General features: G+C 38.4%; 1 protein-coding gene across 1 annotated transcript in view; it reads left to right on the top strand.

The window, feature by feature from the left end:
• AP1G1 (adaptor related protein complex 1 subunit gamma 1) overlaps positions 1–21,181 on the top strand; it is a 78,983-nt gene that overhangs the window by 1,825 nt on the left and 55,977 nt on the right. The gene's annotated exons all lie outside the window — the stretch shown is intronic.

Raw genomic sequence — 21,181 nt, 5'->3', positions numbered from 1 at the left:
GGATCAAACCTTTTAATACTTCTAATCCATGTCTAAGTGCATTATTCTTATCACCAGGTAGATAAATTCCTGTACTGGTCATATGATGTCTCAGTAGGAGACTGAATGTTTTCATTGTAAATAGTATTCTTGTTATTTAAAGAGACTTTTCAAAATTATGTTAGTGTTTCTGTATTTACTCTCGGGATAGGGAGTTTCTCTTTTGGATAAAGGAACTATCACATCTCTGAACATCTATGGAATGCTTATTCATTTAATAAATATCTCCTTGTAATTGTTACTGAAATGTTCCATTTCTGAGTTACATTTTTTAAAACAAGGTTATTGGAAGAGCTATCGGGTAGGTGTTACTTAACTCTGTTCATTTCGTGGTATAATGTATTGATAGTCAAACATTATTCATTCTTAGGTGGTTTGTATTCATTTGGAAAGTGTCCTTTTGCCTTACAAATTATAACCACAATGCTGTTTAGTGCACTGTTGATTGATCACATATTTGAATGTCCAGTTTGTCTAGGGTTGTAGGATTATACTTGAAAGAAACATTATTGTTAAGGTAACTTCAGTTCATTTTCTTTTGGGAGCAATTTCTTGTTCCTTGATCTGTTTCCCTTTTACCAGTTCTAGATTTGAACCAAATATGAATTTTGGTTTATTTTTTTAGTGAACTCTACTCCTAACTTGGGGGTCGACTTCAAAAACCCTGAGATCAAGAGTTGAATGCTCTACCAACTGAGCCAGCCAGGTGCCCCTTAATAGTGAATTTTAGAGTGAAACTATAAAGTACAAAAATTGTCAGCAAAACCTTGGTGATAATTTGCCCCCTGTTTATTTTAAAACGTAGTCTTGAAATTAGTGACAAAAGTCCAAGTTTTTTATGATTTATTTATTTGGGAGAGAGAGTGAGAGAGCATGCACACAAGAAAAGCTCTAGGGCAGGTGGAAGGGGCAGAGGGAGAGTGGGTCTCAAGGAGTCTCTGCACTGCGTGTGGAGCCCATCTTGGGGATCCATCTCACCATCTTGAGATCACAGCCTGAGCTGAAACCAAGAGTTGGATCTTAAGCCAGCTGTGCCTCCCAGGCACCTCCAGGTTTTTTGTGATTTATTTTTATTATTTTTTTTAGAGATTTTACTTATTTATTTGAGAGAGTGTGCACAAGTGAGGGAGCAGAAGGTGAGGGAGATGCAGACTCCCCACTAGCAGGAAGCCTCATGTGGCAATCTGTCTCAGGATCCTGGGATCATGATCTGAGCTAAAGGCGCCCATTAACTGACTGAGCCACCCAGGTGACCCCAGGTTTTTTTGTGATTTATTAAAAGTCTATACGTATTGAAAAAGTTGAGTATTTTCCAAAGATTATTTTTAATTAAAAAAAAAATGTATTAGGAAACTACATACCAAAACAGATTTTCGAAATGCCTAATCCCCTTATTTGCATTTGATGAGGATTTAAAAATTTTGTGTATAAAGCAGAACTTAATTGAAAGCAAAACTTTAAAGCTCTTAGATTTAGCTTCAGAGAATATAAAACTTTTACTTTAGCCTTCTATAAACTGGAACTACTTGTTTAGCTATATTTGGTCCTTAAAATTCATTTGTTCTCAGCTTTATCAATTGTTGTGAGTTCTTGATTTTGATGTCTTCATCCCTCTGTTACTTTTACTCAGTTCCTTTCATGCAGGATAAGGTTTAAAGTAACAACTAATTTTAAAATTAAGAGAACATACAGATTTATTTAAGCTCTCATATTTCTGGGTGTATAGGTTTTTAAAGTTGTATCTTGGGACGCATGGGTGGTTCAGTGGGTTAAGCCTCTGCCTTTTTTTTTAAAGATTTTATTTATTTATTTGACAGAGAGAGATCACAAGTAGGCAGAGAGGCAAGCAGAGAGAGAGGAAGGGAAACAGGCTCCCTGCTGAGCAGAGAGCCAGATGCGGGACTGGATCCCAGGACCCTGAGATCACGACCTGAGCTGAAGGCAGCGGCTTAACCCACTGAGCCACCCAGGTGCCCCTGAACATCATTTATTTTTAAACTTTTATTTTATTTTATTTTTTTTAATATATTTTTTTTAATATTTTATCTATTTATTTGACAGAGAGAAATCACAAGTAGGCAGAGAGGCAGGCAGAGAGAGAGAGGAAAGCAGGCTCTCTGCTGAGCAGAGAGCCCCATGCGGGACTCGATCCCAGGACCCTGGGATCACGACCTGAGCCGAAGGCAGCAGCTTAACCCACTGAGCCACCCAGGCGCCCCTATTTTTAAACTTTTAAATGTAAGCGCTGTTCCACCCAAGGTGAGGCTTGAGTTCAGCGACTCCAAGATCAAGAGTTACATGGTATATGGACAGAGCCAGCCAATTGCCCCTACACACAGAACTTTTTTTTTTTTTTTTTAAATACTGTTCCTCTAATACTTCATGTTCTTCCATTTTCTTTGTACCTGTTGTACCTATACCTGGAATGCTTTTCTTTTCTCCCTTCTACCTAGTGAATGTGTTCTTCCTTCCTCTCTACCCCCAGGCAAAGGGGTGTAGCACTTTCTTTAAAGTACTTCAGCTGTCTAACTTTCCTTGAGTTTTCAGAGGACAAGAGCTATCTAATTTATGACATCCATAGTACATAGCACAGTGACTGGCCCCTAGTAGCTACTCCATGGAATAGATGTTATGAATGAAAATAATATGGAAAAATTATTCAGGTATTCAGATATATGGTAACTGGTTGATGCCAGAGCTAAAAGCAGTCAGGGTCCTGAGTTATGAGAAGCTACTGCAGGTCATTTACTTATGACCTGTAGAGTTGATGTCAGTGAAGTTTATTTTCAGATTTAGAACACATATATGAAACCTCATATCTGTGTCCTTGCCAATATTATTTAAATGTTTAATTTTGAAATTGGCATTATTCTTTTTTCTTTGTGATTTACTCAAACTCTTGCAAAAGTTTCAAGTGGCAGCAAAGAATCCCACTCTTCCCTATCTTCTTTCTTTTGAATACTTAATATGTAACTCATTTTGCTAAGGAAGCTGATAGTAAGTTGAGAATGTGTCTCCCCCTACCCCCAATGGAAATATGTTGATGCAGTTCAATGAATTGTTTCTGATTCTCTTCTCCTGTTTGAATAATATACTTTTATAGTGCTAAGAGTTTTTTTAAATCTTATCTTTTTAATTTATAAAATAATAGGTTTCCATTATGATAATTAAAAAATCTAAAAACATATTTAAAGTTATTAATTTCCCTCAGTCTCTTCATTGTTATTACCCAGCTATTTTATCAGGTTATGGATGTACTTCAGGATTTCTCTCCATGCTTGGTCAGGTGTTGTATATAGTAACCTAAATGTGCACATTTATAAGGATGCTTTATTTTTACAAAAGGGACATCATACTTATTATATTACTCTGTAACAAACTTCTCTTAACACATCCTGGTTAGTAAATGTCGTTCAGTTTTGTTCTTTAAACATCCCTGTTCCGTCTCCCTGTTCCGTCTCATAACACGAATGTGTACCATACATAACTTACGCAAGTTTTTTTTTTTTTTTTAAGATTTATTTATTTATTTATTTATTTATTTATTTATTTTAAAGATTTTATTTATTTATTTGACAGAGAGAGATCACAAGTAGGCAGAGAGGCAGGTGGAGAGAGAGAGAGGAGGAAGCAGGCTCCCCGCCGAGCAGAGAGCCCGATGCGGGACTCGATCCCAGGACCCTGAGATCATGACCTGAGCCGAAGGCAGCGGCCTAACCCACTGAGCCACCCAGGCGCCCAAGATTTATTTATTTTTAAAGATAGTGTGTGGGGAGTGGGATGGGGAAGAGGAGGGGCAGGGGAGAGAGAATCCTTCAAGCAGCTCCCAGCTGAGCGTGGAGCCCCGTGTCAGTCTCAGGACCCTGAGGTCATGATCTGAGCTGAAATAAAGGGTCCGACCCTTAACCTACTGAGCCACTTAGGTGCCCCCTATTCAGCGACTGACTGACTTTCTTTCTTTTTTTTTTTTTAAAGATTTTTATTTATTTATTTGACAGAGATCACAAGTAGACAGAGAGGCAGGCAGAGAGAGAGAGAGGGAAGCAGGCTTCCCGCTGATCAGAGAGCCCGATGCGGGACTGGATCCCAGGACCCTGAGATCATGACCTGAGCCGAAGGCAGCGGCTTAACCCACTGAGCCACCCAGGCGCCCCTCAGTGATTTTCTTAAGGACATTTAAGTTGTTTCTAGATTTTGTTAATACAAACTATGTATTTGTAAACATCGTTGTACCTGTCACCTTATTTGCTGCAACTTTTATTTCGGCAGAATAGATTCTCCAAGATGGGATTTCTGGGTTAAAGGGAATATACTTTAAATGTTTTTATTGTCAGATTATTCTATAAGTAGGTTGTCATTTCTACCTCCCCTAGCAATGGGTTTTCTGTAGCATCACACCCTTAGATGTAAATAATTTAATTTTTACTCGTCTGCCAGATGATGAGTCTTCTTTCAGTTTGTCTCAGTTTTCCTAGCCATTATTAGAGCTAGCCTCTGTTGATATGTTTTTGTTTGTTTGTTTGTTTGTTTTTTCTGTTTGAATTTCCTTTGTTGAGAATTTTCTGTTCATGTCCTTGGTTCATTTTTCTTTTAAGTTGTTTTTCCTCCCCCCCTTTTTTTTAAAATCTTGTAGGAATATCTTATGATATATTAATTCTTTGTTGTATGACATATGTATTTATTCATCTGGAATTAACTCTTTTTTTTTTTTTAAGATTTTATTTATTAATTTGACAGTGGGAGAGGGAGAACCCGGCTCCCCAGTGACCAGGGAGCCCAGTACGGGACTCAATCCCAGGACCCTGGGATCATGACCCGAGCCAAAGGCAGATACCCAACTGACTGAGCCACCCAGGTGCCCCTGGAATTAACCTTTATAGGATAAGAAGCAGTGGGTCTTGTATGGTTTTCCTTTGTATAGAGAGCTGGCTACATGAGGATTAAACTGTCTTTTTCTCAGTGAATTGAAAGCCATCTTTAAAAAAAAAGAGAGAGATTTTATTTATTTAAGTGAGAGAGAGTGAGAGCATGGCCAATCAGGATGAGGGGCAGCAGGAGAGGGACAGATTCCCCACTGAGCAAGGAGCCTGAAGTGGGGCTCTGTTCCAGGACCTTGAGATCATGATCCGAGCAAAGGCAGACACTTAACCAACTGAGGCACCCAGGCACCCCAATTAAATGCCATCTTATATGTTATGTTCCCATATATGTTTGCTCTGTTTCTGGTTCTTTTTTTCTCTTTACTATTATTTTACTGTTTGAGTGTACTAGTTTTATAAAAAGTTACCCTCTGTTAAGAAAACTCCTCTTGGGGCAATTGAGTAGCACAGTTGGTTAAGCTAAACTTTGGACTCTTGGTTTCGGCTCAGGTGATCTCAGGGTCATGAGATCAAGCCCCGCATCAGGCTCTGTGCTTAGTGTGGCATCTGCTTGAGAGTCTCTCTCTTCCTCTTTTCTACCCCTCCCGCTCGTGCTCTCTCTCTCTCTAAAATAAATAAATCTTAAGGGGAAAAAAGAAAGAAAAACTCCTTTCGCTGTACTTTTTCATTTTCTTAACTATTCTTGAACATTTGTTTTTACATCTACTGACAGAAAATAAATCTGTTGGGTTCAGTAAACCTCACAAAAGCCCACTGTTTGGAATTGCAATATATTCACATATTAATCCTGAGAGGACTGACATTTTTAATGACCAAAATTTTTCCTTATGATGAATTTCCATTGTTCAGGTCCTGTTTCAGTTTTAGGTTCTTCAGTAAAGGTTTCATCGATTTGACAGTCTTCTTCATGTAGTTCTTTGCCTTTCTTGCTAAATTTGTTCCTAGGCATTTTACAGTTTTTGATACTATTGCTAATGGGATTTTTCCTTGTCTGCTTCTTTTTTTTCTTTCTTTCTCTCTCTCTCTCTCTCTTTTTTTTTTTTTCAAGAGAGGGAGAGAGAGAATCTTAACACGGACTCCATGCCCAGTGCAGAGCCTGACATAGGACTCTATCTCATGACCCTGAGATTATGATCTGATCTGTAATTAGTAGTTGGATGCTTAACGGACTGAGCTACCCAGGCACCCCTCCCCACCCATTTCTTTCTTTCTTTTTTCTTTTTTTAAAGATTTTACTTATTTATTTGACAGAGCATTAGAGTGAGAGCACAAGTAAGCAGAGTGACAGGCAGAGAGAGAGAAGCTACTGAGCAGGGAGCCCAATACGGGGCTTGATCCCAGTACCCTGGAATCGTGACCTGAGCTGAAGGCAGCTGCTTAACCAACTGAGCTACCAGGTGCTCCCCCCCCATCTATTTCTAACTAGTGTCAGAAACATGGGTTAAAAATGATCTTTAATTTCCTGTGGACTGGATCCTCTCCTCTCCTTTCTTGGTATCTAGAATTAACAGAAATTGGGTTTGTGAAGAATATTTAGGGAAACTTTATTATTTTAGTATGAAATCACTTTCTAGTGATTAGAAATAAACTTTCTAATGTTCTCCTGTAGAAAATGCCTTAAGGTAAATGTGACTATGTCCTTCCAGGATGAATACTAATACTGTCTTCTTATTTTGAAAGTTCACAGTTTTCCTGATTTTTATTATTTTGAATTTTTGAAGCAAGATTTATTGCTAAAATAAACGTTTATTATTTAAAAGATAGAGGAAAATAGGGCCACCTGGGCGGCTCAGTGGGTTAGGCCTTTGCCTTTGGTTTGGGACATGATCTCATGGTCCTGGGATCTGGCTCTCTGTTCGGTGGGGAGCCTGCTGCCCCCTCTCTCTCTGCCTGACTCTCAGCCTACTTGTGATCTCTGTCTGTCAAATAAATAAATAAAATCTTAAAAAAAATAAAAGCAGAAAATACAGAGAAGTTAAAAAGGCATCTGTATTCATACAAAGCACAGATAGTCTATCTCTAACATTTATTGTACCCTTTGGGCCATAGCTTTAAAAACAAAATTTTTGTTTTGGGAATTTTGATACAATTCTTGATATTTGTGGGCTCTTCAGGATTTTTGTGTGTGTGTGTGTGCCAATTTTAGGGTTGAGAGTAGAAATTTTCTTTTTTTTTTTTTTATGATTTTATTTATTTATTTGACAGAGATCACAAGTAGGCAGAGAGAGAGAGAGAGGGAAGCAGGCTCCCTGACTATCAGAGAGCCCAATATGGGGCTCAATCCCAGGACCCTGGGATCATGACCGGAGCCAAAGGCAAAGGCCTAACCTACTGAGCCACCCAGGTGTCCCGTTTGGCCTTTCTGAAAAAAAAAGATTTGTTTCTTTGTTTAGAGAGCAAAAGAGTGTTGGAGGGACAGAGGAAGAGAGACTTCTCAAGTGTACTCCCTCCTGAGTGTGGAGCCTGATGTGGGCCTTGATCCCAGGACCCTGAGATCATAAGCTGAGCCAAAATTAAGAATTCGCCACCTAACCGACTGAGACACCCAGGTGCCCCTTATTTGGACTTTATATTCATGCATTTTATGCAATTAAATTGTCCAGGAGGCATATTTGCATTTATATACATCTATTAAATTCTCAGTTTCAGTGAATTTTGATTGGATAATTTATTTTTTTTTTATTTTTATTTTTTTTTTTTTAAGATTTTATTTATTTACTTGAGAGAGAGACAGTGAGAGAGAGCATGAACGAGGAGAAGGTCAGAGAGAGAAGCAGACTCCCCATGGAGCTGGGAGCCCGATGCGGGACTCGATCCCGGGACTCCAGGATCATGACCTGAGCCGAAGGCAGTCGTCCAACCAACTGAGCCACCCAGGCGTCCCTATTTTTATTTTTTTTTTAAGATTTTATTTATGTATTTGAGAGAGAGACAGTGAGAGAGAGCATGAGCGAGGAGAAGGTCAGAGAGCGAAGCAGACTCCCCATGGAGCTGGGAGCCTGATGTGGGACTCGATCCCAGGACTCCAGGATCACGACCTGAGCCGAAGGCAGTCGTCCAACCAACTGAGCCACCCAGGCGTCCCTGATTGGATAATTTAAAAAGATTCCTGTAATTACTGTGTCAGTTTAGGCAGAATTGAGTTTAGGACTTCTTAGAGGAATGCCAACTGGCTGCCTAGACAGAGTGTGGTGGTGTATTGATGTGGTCACACATTTCACAGTCTATTCCTTAGCCTTGAAGATGGAAAAATTCCATTTTAGTATTATTTTGGGGTGATTTAGCCTAATCAAACTCACTGATGTGAGTTAGAATAAGTGTTGTGATTCACAAGGGGCTGTGCTTTTATCCTTAATTACCTGTGATTTCCAGGGCTCCCTTTTCCTTATGTGTAGGTATTTGGGAGACAAGCTACTTGGAAAGATGATTGATAGTTACAGAGTTGCATTATGAGCCTGAAGCCAGAGCATATAAAGTGAATGGTCTTGAATGTTTCATTATTCTAGGCCGGGTGAAACCCATTGAAGGAACTATCCCTGTCCCACATGGTGTTTACCTTTGCAGTGACCAAAATACTTATTCCTAGATACAGTCTCTCTTATTCAAATAGTGATGGACTAACATTGCTCTCCCTTTTTTTTCACTCTAAAACATTTCCCTTCTATAAGCAGCACACTTCCTCATACAGGGTAGATAGATGTGCACTGCTTCCCCCTCTCTGCCCCCAGTACTCAATGGAATCCACTGAAACATAAAAAGGTGAAAAGATCTGGCTCTCTGGTCAGCAGGAAGCCTGCTTCCTCCTCTTTCTCTCTCTGCCTGCCTCTCTGCCTACTTGTGATCTGTGTCTTCAAATAAATAAATAAATAAAATCTTAAAAAAAAAAAAAAAAAGGTGAAAAGAACCCAGCTAAGCCAGAATGACAATTGGTCTCTATAAGATATATGGGAAAGTTAAAGTCTGATCAAAGCTTAATACTGTTGATCAGTTTGGTGTAAGCTTTCTTACTAGTTTGGTCAGTGTTTTCTTTTCTTTTCTTTTTTTTTTTTTAAAGATTTTATTTATTTGTTAGAGAGAGAGCGCATGCGAACACAGGCAGACAGAGTGGTAGGCAGAGGCAGAGGGAGAGGGAGAAGCAGGCTCCCCATCGAGCAAGGAGCCCTACGTGGAACTCAATCCCAGGATGCTGGGATCATGACCTGAGCTGAAGGCAGCTGCCCAACCAGCTGAGCCACCCCGGTGTCCCTGGTCAGTGTTTTCTAAGTTGTAAATGCATTAACCAATTCAGATATCATATACAATAAAAAATTTGAAATAAGACTTCTCTGTGGAGCATAATCTAAATATACATATAAATATATGTGGAAAGGGGCCCCTGGGTGGCTCAGTCAGTTAAGCCAATAGCTCTTGATTTCGGCTTAGGTTATGATCTCAGGGTCGTGGGATCAAGCTCTGTACCAGACTGTGTGCTCAGTCTGCTTCTTCCTCTCCCCCTCTCTCATGTAAATAAATAAATAAAACCTTTAAAAAAAATAAAAGTATTGTTATTAATTTGAAAAAAAAAAAAAAAAGGCCACGTGGCAAATGTGGGTGAGAGAGCACAGTAACTTCTGTAGGGTTTTGCCTAGTGTTAACTTAGGTCTCTTGAGTGTTCTTAGCCATACTTAAATCTGTGACTGGATGTTATAGGGTAATCACTGGCAAAATTAATTGAAATCTAATTTCTTGAATCTTTTCTCATTGTTAAGCAAGAAAGACTTCATGTACAGATTTTGCGTTGGTTAGAAAAGGAGGTAATTTTAATATTGAGAAATTGCTTTTAATTTAGGATTTATTTTTTATTTTTTAGATTAGAGCTCACATAGCTTCACATTTGGGGAAAGAAGGACAACATACAGCAAGAGCCCCAGCTATTTGGTTATATGTTCTTAACTGGGCTGACAGTGGTTCTGAGCTTAAAGCCAGGTAGTATGAGCTGAGAAGTAGAAAGAAAGTTAACTGAGAGGGTAGAATAGAGGACTGCATTGAGTCCTGATGCCTTCCCTCCCGTTGCTGTTGGTAAGTAGCCAGCGCACCTTTTCTTTGTTTGCTTTGGAAAGGACAAGTGCATTTTCTTTATTCAAGACTCTTCTAGCATTTAGGATTCATTTAAATACAGTGTTTCTCAAGTTCCTGCCCTTAGATAAGGGGAATACCGGGATGAATAAGACTCACAGGGATCTGGCCTTTAGGAGCTTCTATTTGAGTGGGATAATACACATTTCAAAGAAAAAAAGGTAATCATGGTCTGAGGTTAGTATTGCAGTATGAGGAGAATTTTTATCAATTAAAGAGATTTGTGTGGTGCATGCATGGCTCAGTAGATTGGTCATGGGCGTCTGCCTTCAGCTTGGGTTGTGGTCCCGCTCTCCTGGGATTGAGCCCTGTGTCCTACAAGCATGTGTATGCGCACTTTCTCTCTTTCTCTCTCCCTCAAATAAATAAAATCTTTTTAAAAATATCAGAGGTTTGTGGAGAGTTTGGAAAATAACCATTTTCTCCATTTTGGAATAATGTTTAGGAGAATTGGAACATATGCAGTCATTATTATTATTTTTTTTTGTCTTTTGTGTTTCTTTTTTCCCCCTATAGTAAGCATTCACGATTTTGGTTATTTTTTGGATATATAAAGTAATTAATTTAGCTTAAGTTCCAAAACCTAATTTTGTTTACATTTTGGATAGAAACATTTGAAATTAAATTCTCACTTGCTTGTGTTCTCTTTATTTTTCAATGTTTTTTATTTTTTATTTTATTTTTTGAGAGAGAGAGTGTGTGTAGGTTGGGTAAAGGGAGAGAGGCAAAAGGTGAGGGAGACAGAGAATCCCAAGCAGGTTTCATGCTTTGTGTTGAAGCAGGGCTCAGTCTCATGATCCTGAGATCGTGACCTGAGTCAGAATCAAGAGTTGGATGCTTAGGGGCTCCTAGGTAGCTCAGTCAGTGAAGTGGCTGCTTTCGGTTCAGGTCATAATCACTGTGTCCTGGAATCGAGCCCCACATCGGGCTTCCTGCTTAGTAGGGAGTCTGCTTCTCCCTTTCTCTCTGCTGCTCCCCCTGCTGTGCTCGCTTGCTGTCTCTCTCTCTCTCTCTCAAATAAAATCTTTTAAAAAAAGAAGAAGAAAGTTGAACGCGTAACTGACTGAGCCACCCAGGAACTCCTCAATGTTATTTAACAAATAGCCATTAATGAAATAAATACATTTATCCACGATCTTTATATTTTAACAAGTTAGAATTTTAATTTTTCTGTGTTCCTTTCCCATCTTTGCCCTAGTAAGTATTTTAGGACAAAAAAGGACATTTTATTTTTACTAAATGTACCAACTATGTAAATACAAAGCAGATGGACACATAGGCATTGAATACAACTATTGAATTACTAAATGTAGGGCTCAGTCAGTTGGGCGGCTACCTTCCGCTCAGGTTGTGATGCCATGGTCCTGGGATCGAGTCCTGCATCTGTCTCCCTGCTTGGTGGGGGGTCTGTTTCTCCCTCTCCCTCTGACTGCTGATCTGCCTATTTGTGCTCTCTCTCTCTTTCTGTCAAATAAATAAAATCTTTAAAAAAATACTAAATGTAATGGACAAAAACAATTATAGTGGTAGACTTTATGTTTTTTTTTTCCCCCAAAGATTTTATTTATTTATTTGACAGAGAGTGCGAGAGAGAGCATGACAGGAGAGAAGCAGACTCCCTGCGGAACTGGGAGCACGATGCGGGACTTGATCCAGGACTCTGGGATTATGACCTGAGCCGAAGGCAGTCACTTAAACTGAGCTATGCAGGCACCCAGACTCTGTTTTTTAATTAAAATTCTTTTTAAAAAATTTATTTGCTTGTCCTAGAAAGGACAAGCAAGGGGGTTGGCAGAGGGAAGGGAGAAACAGGCTCCCCACTGAACAGGAGCCTGATGTGGGACTCGATCCTAGGACCCTGGGATCATAACCTGAGCTGAAGGCAGCCACTTAACTGACTGAGCCACTATGGTGCCCCATAAACTTTTTTTTTTTTTTTTAAAGATTTTATTTACTTACTAGAGAGGGAGAGGTGGAGAACATGGCAGGGGGAAGGGAAGGGGCAGAGGAAGAGGGACAAACGGAATCCCCACTGAGCAGGGAGCCCAGTGCAGGGCTCAACCCAGGACTCTGAGATCATGACCCAAGACAAAATCCCACACATAAGTGCCTGAGCCACCCACAAACCCCTTAATTAAAAAAAAAAAAAAAGATTCTATTTATTTATTTATTTGAGAGAAATTGCGAGCCGGGTGGGGATGGGGCAAGAGGGAGAGGGCAAAGCAGTCTCCATGCTGAGCAGAGAGCCTGATGAGAGGCTTGATCCCAGGACCATGGCTAGAGCTGAAGGAAGGTGTTTAACTGACTGAACCACTCAGGCACCCCTGTAGTGGTAGACTTCACGTATCTTTCTCAGTCTTGGATGGGCCAAGTCGTTAAATTAATAAGAACAGACAGTGTCTGAACTATACTATATAATTTTTAGAAATTGTTCCACAGGTATAATTTTTTTCGTATGATTGTCATCTTAGTTTCAAAAAAACAGCTTTATTGAGGCATATCAATATTTAATGTCTGTAATTGGATTATAAATGCATTATGGATTGAATTATAAATTTCATAATACACATAAATGCACTAATGTACATATTTAATCTATATAATTTGATGTTAGGATAAAATTTTATATTAAGGTTTTTCTGTCCTCTGCATTAAATGCTAAATGTTGATGTTATTATTACCATTTCTTGATAAATTAGGGTCTTACTATAAAAACCAATTACAGTACTCTTTGTTATTTAATACTCTTAAGACTTTAGGGGGACTTGAATGCTTTTTGCCAGTATACCAATAGGCTCAGATTACTATGTTGTGTGTGTGTATTTAAGATAAAGACTTTAATTTTGGATTTGTAAAAAAATGATAAATTAAGGTAATTCTTACGGAACCCAAAGGCAGAGATTTGCAAGGGATAGATCTTTTCCTTTTGATTAATCATGGAAAATTTTTATAGGATAAAAATCTATTATTTAAAGGGCACAAACTTTTTAAAAATTATGGTAAGAATGCAAGCCAATTTCTACTCTTGACAAATTTGCAGTTGTATAATACAGTATTGTTACCTGTAGGCACAGTTTGTATAGCAAATCGGTGGAGTTTATTAATCTTGCTGCTGTGATGTTTGGATACTTGTTTCTGCTAAATACAGGTTTTGTTTGCGTTTGCTGCTGCTGCTGCTGCTGTTTCTTCCCTTACTGTTAGATGACACTTGGGCGACCATCAGTGTTCTTCCCTTAAACAGCCTCTGTCTCCTGGTTCCCACTCTCCTCTGTTTCCTCTCTAGTTTTCTAATTTGTAAATTAGAGCCTGCAAATAGAATAAAGTAGATGTTCTACTATATTGATGTGATACTCTCTGTATTGCTCCATGAGATTATAAGATGTGTTTTGAGTTATGTCCTGTTTAGCTGAGTCATCACTATACACCATATTCATCCTTTATTTTTAAAAACAGGATAGTTCGTCGTTATTACTAGTAATAGATGTTTAAACTACTGTATTTTAAGGAATCTTGTGGTTTTGAGTATTTTGAAAGGCAAGTAAAAATTCTTAAAAAGTGGGGTGCCTGGGTGGCTCAGTGGGTTGAGCCGCTGCCTTCGGCTCGGGTCATGATCTCGGAGTCCTGGGATCGAGTTCCGCATCGGGCTCTCTGCTCAGCGGAGAGCCTGCTTCCCTCTCTCTTTTATTTATTTTATTTTTAAAAGATTTTTATTTAATTATTTGTTGGAGAGGGAGGAGCAAGTGAGCGTGCATGCACAAGCAGGGGGAGCATCAGGCAGAGGGAGAAGCAGGTTCTCTGCTGAGCAAGGAGCTGGATGTGGGACTGGATCCCAGGAACCTGGGTCTCAGGACCCAGGACTGGATCATGACCTGAGCTGAAGGCAGACACTTAACCGACTGAGCAACCCCAGGCGCCTCTGAATTTAATCTTCTAATACGAAACATTTCGGACATAAAATATTTGGAGGATAAGGATAAATATTCATTTACCACTACCTACTCTCAAATAAAACACCAGTATAATTGAAGCCTCCTGTGTGTTACTCTATTCCTCATCATATTCCCGTTTCCAGATGTGCCACTTTTTGGTCTATGTTTCATGTGCATGTTCTTATTCTTACTGCAGTTTTGTATCTCTAAAGAATAGGTTCTTTTATACATTTTAAATCTTTATAAAATACTAGCACTATATCTTTCTCTACCTTATTTTTGCTCAGAATTAATTTATTCAAGGATAGTGTATATAATCAGCCATTACATCCAGCATTTGTTTAGTGCATACTATGTGTCTGGCACTGTGCTAAGGATTTTAAATGTATTCTCATTTAATTCTTGTAACAGTCCTTTGAGGTGGGTACTCTCCCCATTTTACGGATGAGGAAATGAAAGCTCTGGGATGTTAAGTCATTTGCTCAGGACACACAGTTGGCAAGTGGTAGAACTGGGATTCAAACTCAGGTGATTGCACTCCATGGTCATCATTTTAAACAATGATTAGGGTCATTGGATTCTGAAATTAAAAACAAAAACAAAAACACAAGGGTTCTTCTTAATTCTTCTAGTGTTAAAATCTGATGTGACCAGACAGGAGGCTGTAGTATTTATTTTTTCTCATTTGGTGTGAATATTTATATATGTTGCTGCAGAAATATTGTTTGATAATGGAACTGCTGTCCCAGACGTACTGGGCGAGTAAGGACCTGTAATATATGCACTGCATTACCTTTCTAAAATTCAGAAAATTCTAAGCTTTGTTCTTAAAGATTTTGGATGAAAAATTGTGGACTGGTACTGTGCTGTAGATCCCTTTCTGCATGGAATTTTGGAGTTGTTGGTTTAATCAAGAGGGCACTTATTTTGCAAAAGAAAAATATTCTAAATATATTGAATTAGTTTGGCCATGACACACTTTAGCTTACCATAATTATAATTTTCTATCTGTCACTGGTCAGCCAAAAGAGATCTTGCTGATTTTTTATATTGCTGGAATTGTAAAAATCTGTTTTTCTCAGTAGACTTTTGAGTTCTTAAGGTTAGAGATCATGACCTTGGCTGTTGCCAGCATTTATCTCAATGCCTGACATAGAGAAGGCTCAGCAAATATTTGTTGAATGAGTGGTTGGCAACTTTTTGGTATAACGTGTTTCCCTATTTCTTAGGTCATCTATGGGATAGTGTGACAAATTGAATAAGGAGGCAAAAAGAAGAGATGCATGAAGCTAACTTCTGATTCCGTATTTTTTTTTTAAGATTTTGTTTATTTATTTGACAGACAGAGATCACAAGTAGGCAGAGAAGCAGGCAGAGAGAGAGAGATGGAGGGAAGGAGGCTCTCTGCTGAGCAGAGAGGCTGATGGGGTGGTGGGGATGATTGATCCCAGGACCCTGGGATCATGACCTGAGCTGAAGGCAGAGGCTTTAACCCACTGAGCCACCCAGGCGCCCCATGATTCCATATTTTTTTACATTCTCCCTGCCTCCTTTGAAATGGATATAAATGATATCATTTATGATACTGTTTTCTCTGTCAACTGTAGTTAATGGGTCCTGAAGTGTTAAACTTTGTTTTATTTTCTTGATTGAAGACTTTGATCCTGTTGCTTTCTGAATTCAAGATTCTCAAAACTTAATGCCCATTTTTATTTTTTTTATTTTATTTTGTTTTAAAGATTTATTTGTTTATTTGACAAATCACAAGGAGGCAGAGAGGCAGGCAGAGAGAGAGGAGGAAGCAGGCTCCCTGCTGAGCAGAGCCGGATGCGGGGCTTGATCCCAGGACTCTGGGATCAGACCCGAGCTGAAGGCAGAGGCTTTAGCCCACTGAGCCACCCAGGCGCCCCCTAATGCCCATTTTTAAAAATTGGGTTTGGGGAAAAAAAAAATGGGTTTGACTGCGGTGTTTTGAGAGTTCCTTTTTATAGTCTGGTTACTTTTATAGTCTGGTTACAAGTCCTTTGTTGGATTTGCATATCCAGTCTGTAACTGGTCTTTTCATTTTCTTAACAATGTTTTTCATAGCACAAAAGTCTGTAATTTTTTATAAATCCAGTTTTTAATTTTTTTTCTTTTATGGGTTTGACTTTGGTATAATGTCTAACCCCAAGTCATAAAGATTTTCTCTGTCTTCTAACAGTTTTTTATAGTTGTATGTTTTGTTTTACATTTAGATCTGTGATCCATTTTGAGTTAATAGTGTAAGGTATGAGATTTAGGTTGAAGTTCAGTTTTTTTCCATATGAATGTCCAATTGTGTGTGTTTTGATACCATAGTATCACCTAATTATTCCTAATTATCTTTTTAATGGTTGTGGTGATATCCCCTTTCATTACTGACACTGATAATTTGTGTTACTTCTCTTTTATCTTCTAGCCCTAGGTTTATCAGGTTTCTTTTTGTTTTTTGTTTTTTTAAGATTGTATTTATTTATTTGACAGTTCACAAGTAGGCAAGGTGGGGGTGGGGAAGCAGGCTCCCTGCTGAGCAGAAAGCCCGAGGCAGGGCTCTATCCCAGGACCCTGAGATCATGACCTGAGGCGAAGGTAGGCCTAACCCACTGAGCCCCCCAGGCCCCCTGTATAGGTTTATCAGGTTTATTAGTCTTCTCAAAGAACTGGCTTTTTTGGTGCTGTTGACTTGACCTAATTTCTGTTTTTAATTTCATTGATTTCTATTTTTTATTATTTGATTTTTTCCTACTTCTCTTAGCTTTATTTTTCTTTTCCTAGTTTCTTAAGTAGACCGATTGCTTGAGATGTTTCTTCTGTTCTGACAGAGACGAATTTAATCCTGTTCATTTTCCATTAAGCACTATCTAGGTGTATACCACAGATTTTAACACGTGTTTATATTTTTGTTCAGTTCCATATATTTGCTAATGTCCCTTGCTATTTCCTCCTTCACCAACGAATTATTTGGGAATGTATTAGTTTCCAAGTCCATGGAGGATTTTCCAGTTAGCTTTCCGTTATTGATTTCTAGTTTAATTCTGTTAGTGGTCAGAGACTGTACTTTATTTTATATGATTCCCATTCATTTAATTTATTAACTTTTTTTTTTTTAAATGACCCAGGACATGTTCTATTTTGGTGAGTGTTCTGTGTGCACTTGAGAAAAATGTATATTCTGCCATTGTTGGTTGAGGTGTTCCATTACTGTTGGTTAGAGCCAGTCAGTTGATGATGGCATTCAGGTCTTTCGTGTCTTTGCTGATACTCCGTAATTTTATCATTTACTTAGGGGCCATATTGAAGTCTCTGTAATTGGGGTATAAGCCAAAGTGAAATTTCTCCCATCCTTCTTTTCCTGCTTCCTGGACCAAAATGAGAGGGTTTTTCTTAGAGCTCCTTCTCTGTACTTAGTGAACACTTCTGGGTTTTGGGTTGCCATTGGATCTAGGCTGGGCAGTACTGGAGGAAAAATGACAACTTCTTGGCATTTTGAAAGAACTTCAGATTCTGCTCTCTTTCTCAAATCTGCTGTCATTTACTTTTCAGAGTCCTTGGGTATGGTATGCGTATTTATCCAGGATTTATAGTTATGGTCAGAGGGAGAGACAGAGGTCTCCATGAAGCGTGTTTACTTCATCTTCCCTGGAACTAGAACTTTTTGTTTAGTTTTGAACTTAGACTGTATTTTGAAATACACTAAATTCTTTATTCTGTAAATTAACTTTTTCATTCATGTCTAAGAGAATTTCTTGTGATTAAAAAAAAAGAAATAAGGAGAAGTAAGTTGTCACAGCCAAGGGAAAAAAAAATACTGCTTTTCTCTAGAGATAGCCTGGTGCTAGAGAAAGAGTGCTGATTGGGGGAATCACAAGATGTGAGTCAGGCTAGTAATTAATTCTTTGACCTTGTGCAAGGTAATTAACAGCCTGGAACCTCAATTTCCTCCATAAAAAGCTAGTGGCATAAACTGTCTGTCTGTGATCCTCTGGCTGAGCTGAGAAATTGCTCCAGGTAACTTTTTTCTCTCAGCAGGCTTAAACTCATGATTTTTTTTACCCTGCTGTTGGCCTAAGTGTTTTGGAAATAGATTTGGGCTTTCTCTAATAGTCTTGTTTGCTTTATAGAATCATTCAGGCCTTCATAGAGAAAAGTTATTTTTCAGTTAATTGTTAATTAACAGTTAATTGACCTTGATTTTCTTTTTTTTTTTTAAGTTCCATAATCTTGTTTTGTTCTTCACACACCAAATTTGGGCTAATAATAAATAAGATTCTTTTTTTTTTTTTTTTTAATCTTTTTTTAGGTAATCTTACACCCATTGTGGGGCTCAGACTCACAACCCTGAGATCTCCAGTTGCATGATCCTCCCACCAAGCCAGCCAGGCTCCCCAAATAAGATTTTTTTTTTTTCCAAAGATGTATTTATTTATGAGAGAGAGAGAGAGAGAGCATGCCCGTGCATGAGCAGGGTAAGGGGCAGAGGGAGAAGAATACCCAAGCAGACTCATGCTAAGCACAGAGTCTTGACCCAGGGCTGGATCGTGATCAGGAGCCATGAGGTCAGGACCTGAGCCAAAACCAAGTTGGATGTTTAACCGAATGAGCTATTTATGAAATATTTTAGGACTTAAATGTTTTGTTTATTGAACCTTTTTGACTTTTAAATAGCTTTTGATTGTGAAAATTTTGAATATACATAAAAATAGAGAATAACAGAATGTAATTTCATGTAGTCATCATATGTCCTCAGAAGTAATCAGTGTTTTGCCCAATTTGTTTCATTTTTTCCCTCCTCAGTACTTTTTCCCCTGGAGTATTTTGAAACAAATCATAGCAGTCACATAATTTTATCTCTAAAGATAATTTTTTTTTTTTTAAAGATTTTATTTATTTATTTGACAGAGAGAAATCACAAGTAGATGGAGAGGCAGGCTGAGAGAGAGAGAGGGAAGCAGGCTCTCTGCTGAACAGAGAGCCCGATGCGGGACTCGATCCCAGGACTCTGAGATCATGACCCGAGCCGAAGGCAGTGGCCTAACCCACTGAGCCACCCAGGCGCCCCTCTAAAGATAATTTTTTTTTTTTTTTAAAGATTTTATTTATTTGACAGAGAGAGATCACAAGTAGGCAGAGAGGCAGGCAGAGAGAGAGGAGGAAGCAGGCACCCTGCTGAGCAGAGAGCCCGATGTGGGACTCGATCCCAGGACCCCGAGATCATGACCTGAGCCGAAGGCAGCGGCTTAACCCACTGAGCCACCCAGGCGCCCTCTAAAGATAATTTTTGAAGTACATTTTTGAAGTACTGAAAACTCGAGCCTTGGAGTTCTATTTCTTGGAGTTCATGTGCTAGCTCTGTCCCTTACCACTTGGTAATCTGAAGTTGCGTAATTGCTCTGAGGTGAAGTTTCTTCATGGGCAAAGCAGGGATAATGATCTCTGCCCTTCAAATGGATTAGAACAAATGAAAAAATGAAGATAGTGAATGTACGAACCTTGAAACACTAGGTCCACGGTATTTCTATTAAGAAGTAACAAAATATTGTACAGGTAGCGTTATACAATTTAGTATGTGTGATTTTAAGAGGGCCATAGGGAGGAACATACCAGTACCTAGAGAACTTTTCAAAAAAATTGCCAATATACTATCCCTGCCTTGAGGAGTGATGCTGTAGTGAACTAATGGGACTGGGATATCTTCCTGGTTTGTGTGATTAGAACAATTTTGAGACTTACTGGCTTAATGATCCCACAGTATTGTATGTACTGAAGATGATAGTAATGATATTTTAATCTAATTTTTTAAATCATTTTTCTTAACACTGTTGAGGTATAAATACATACAACAAAAATGCATTTGTTTTAGGTGTTCAGTGAATTTTGAGATGTATATAGACCCATCATAAACATTTCTGTCTCTTCCATGTTGTGTTGGTTCTGTTTTATTCTGAAAAGTATTCATTTATGTGGGTATACCCTTATTATTCACCAGTTTATGGACGTTTGAGTTGTTTCTAGTTTTTAGTAATTACAAATGAAGCTTCTGTGAACATTTGTGTACAAGTCTTGGTGAGAACATATATTTTCATTGCTTTTTGGTAAATACTGAGTGGATTTGCTGAATCCTATACTAAATATATATTTAATTTTACAAAAAATTGACAAACTGTTTTCCAGAGTAGTTGAACCATTCCATTTTGCATTCCATGTGAAATTTGAGCACTGGTGTTATATGTAAATAATGAATTGCTGAACGCTACATCAAAACCTATCTATATATGCTGGCTAACTGAACATAATTAAAACAAATGAGGAAAAAAGTTTTACATCACTGTCAACACATGGTATGGCTAGTCTTTTAAATTTTAGCCATTCTGATGGTGTAGGGTGATATCTTCTAGTTTAATTTGCATTTCCCTGCTGACTAATGATGTTAAGCATGCTTTTCATGTGTTTATGTCCATTTATATATCTTCTTTGAGAAGTGTCTATTCAAATCTTTTACTCATTTTTAAATAAGATGTCTTATTGAGTTGTAAAATTATGTATTTTGAATACATGTCCTTTGTAAGATCGGAATTTTATTTTTTTCTTTGTGGCTTGCCTTATTTGCATCTTTTGAAAAGCAAAAGTTCTAACTTTTTATCAAGTCAGATTTATTATTTCTTTCGTATTTTGTGCTTGTTATATAGAACATCGGTGCTTAACCTAAGTTCCCAAAGATTTCCTCCTATGTTTTCTTTTTTTTAAAAGATTTTAATTATTTGACAGAGATCTCAAGTAGGCAGAGAGGCAGGCAGAGAGAGAGAGCTGGGGTAGGGGAAGCAGATTTCCCCGCTGAGCAGAGAGCCAGATGTAGGGCTGGATCCCAGGATACTGGGATCATGACCTGAGTGGAAGGCAGAGGCTTAACCTACTGAGCCATCCAGGCGCCCCCCCCCCCCTCCTATGTTTTCTAATGGAAGATTTTTAGTTTTGGCTTTATTATTAGGGCTGTGATCTGTTTTGAATTAATTTTTTGTATATTATGTGAGGTTAGGATCCAAGGTTAATTCTTTTCTCTGTACAGATATCTAATTGTGCCAGCACTATTTGTTGAAGGAATACCCTTTTTCCTCTTGACTAACCTTGGTCTCTGTTGAAAATCAGTTGAACTTTTATGTAGTCTATTCCCAAACTTTTTCTTTTGCTCCATTATTCTCT

This window comes from Mustela lutreola, chromosome 16, assembly GCF_030435805.1.
Source record: "Mustela lutreola isolate mMusLut2 chromosome 16, mMusLut2.pri, whole genome shotgun sequence".
Taxonomy (NCBI): domain Eukaryota; kingdom Metazoa; phylum Chordata; class Mammalia; order Carnivora; family Mustelidae; genus Mustela; species Mustela lutreola.
This window is presented reverse-complemented; position numbering and strand designations above follow the sequence as displayed.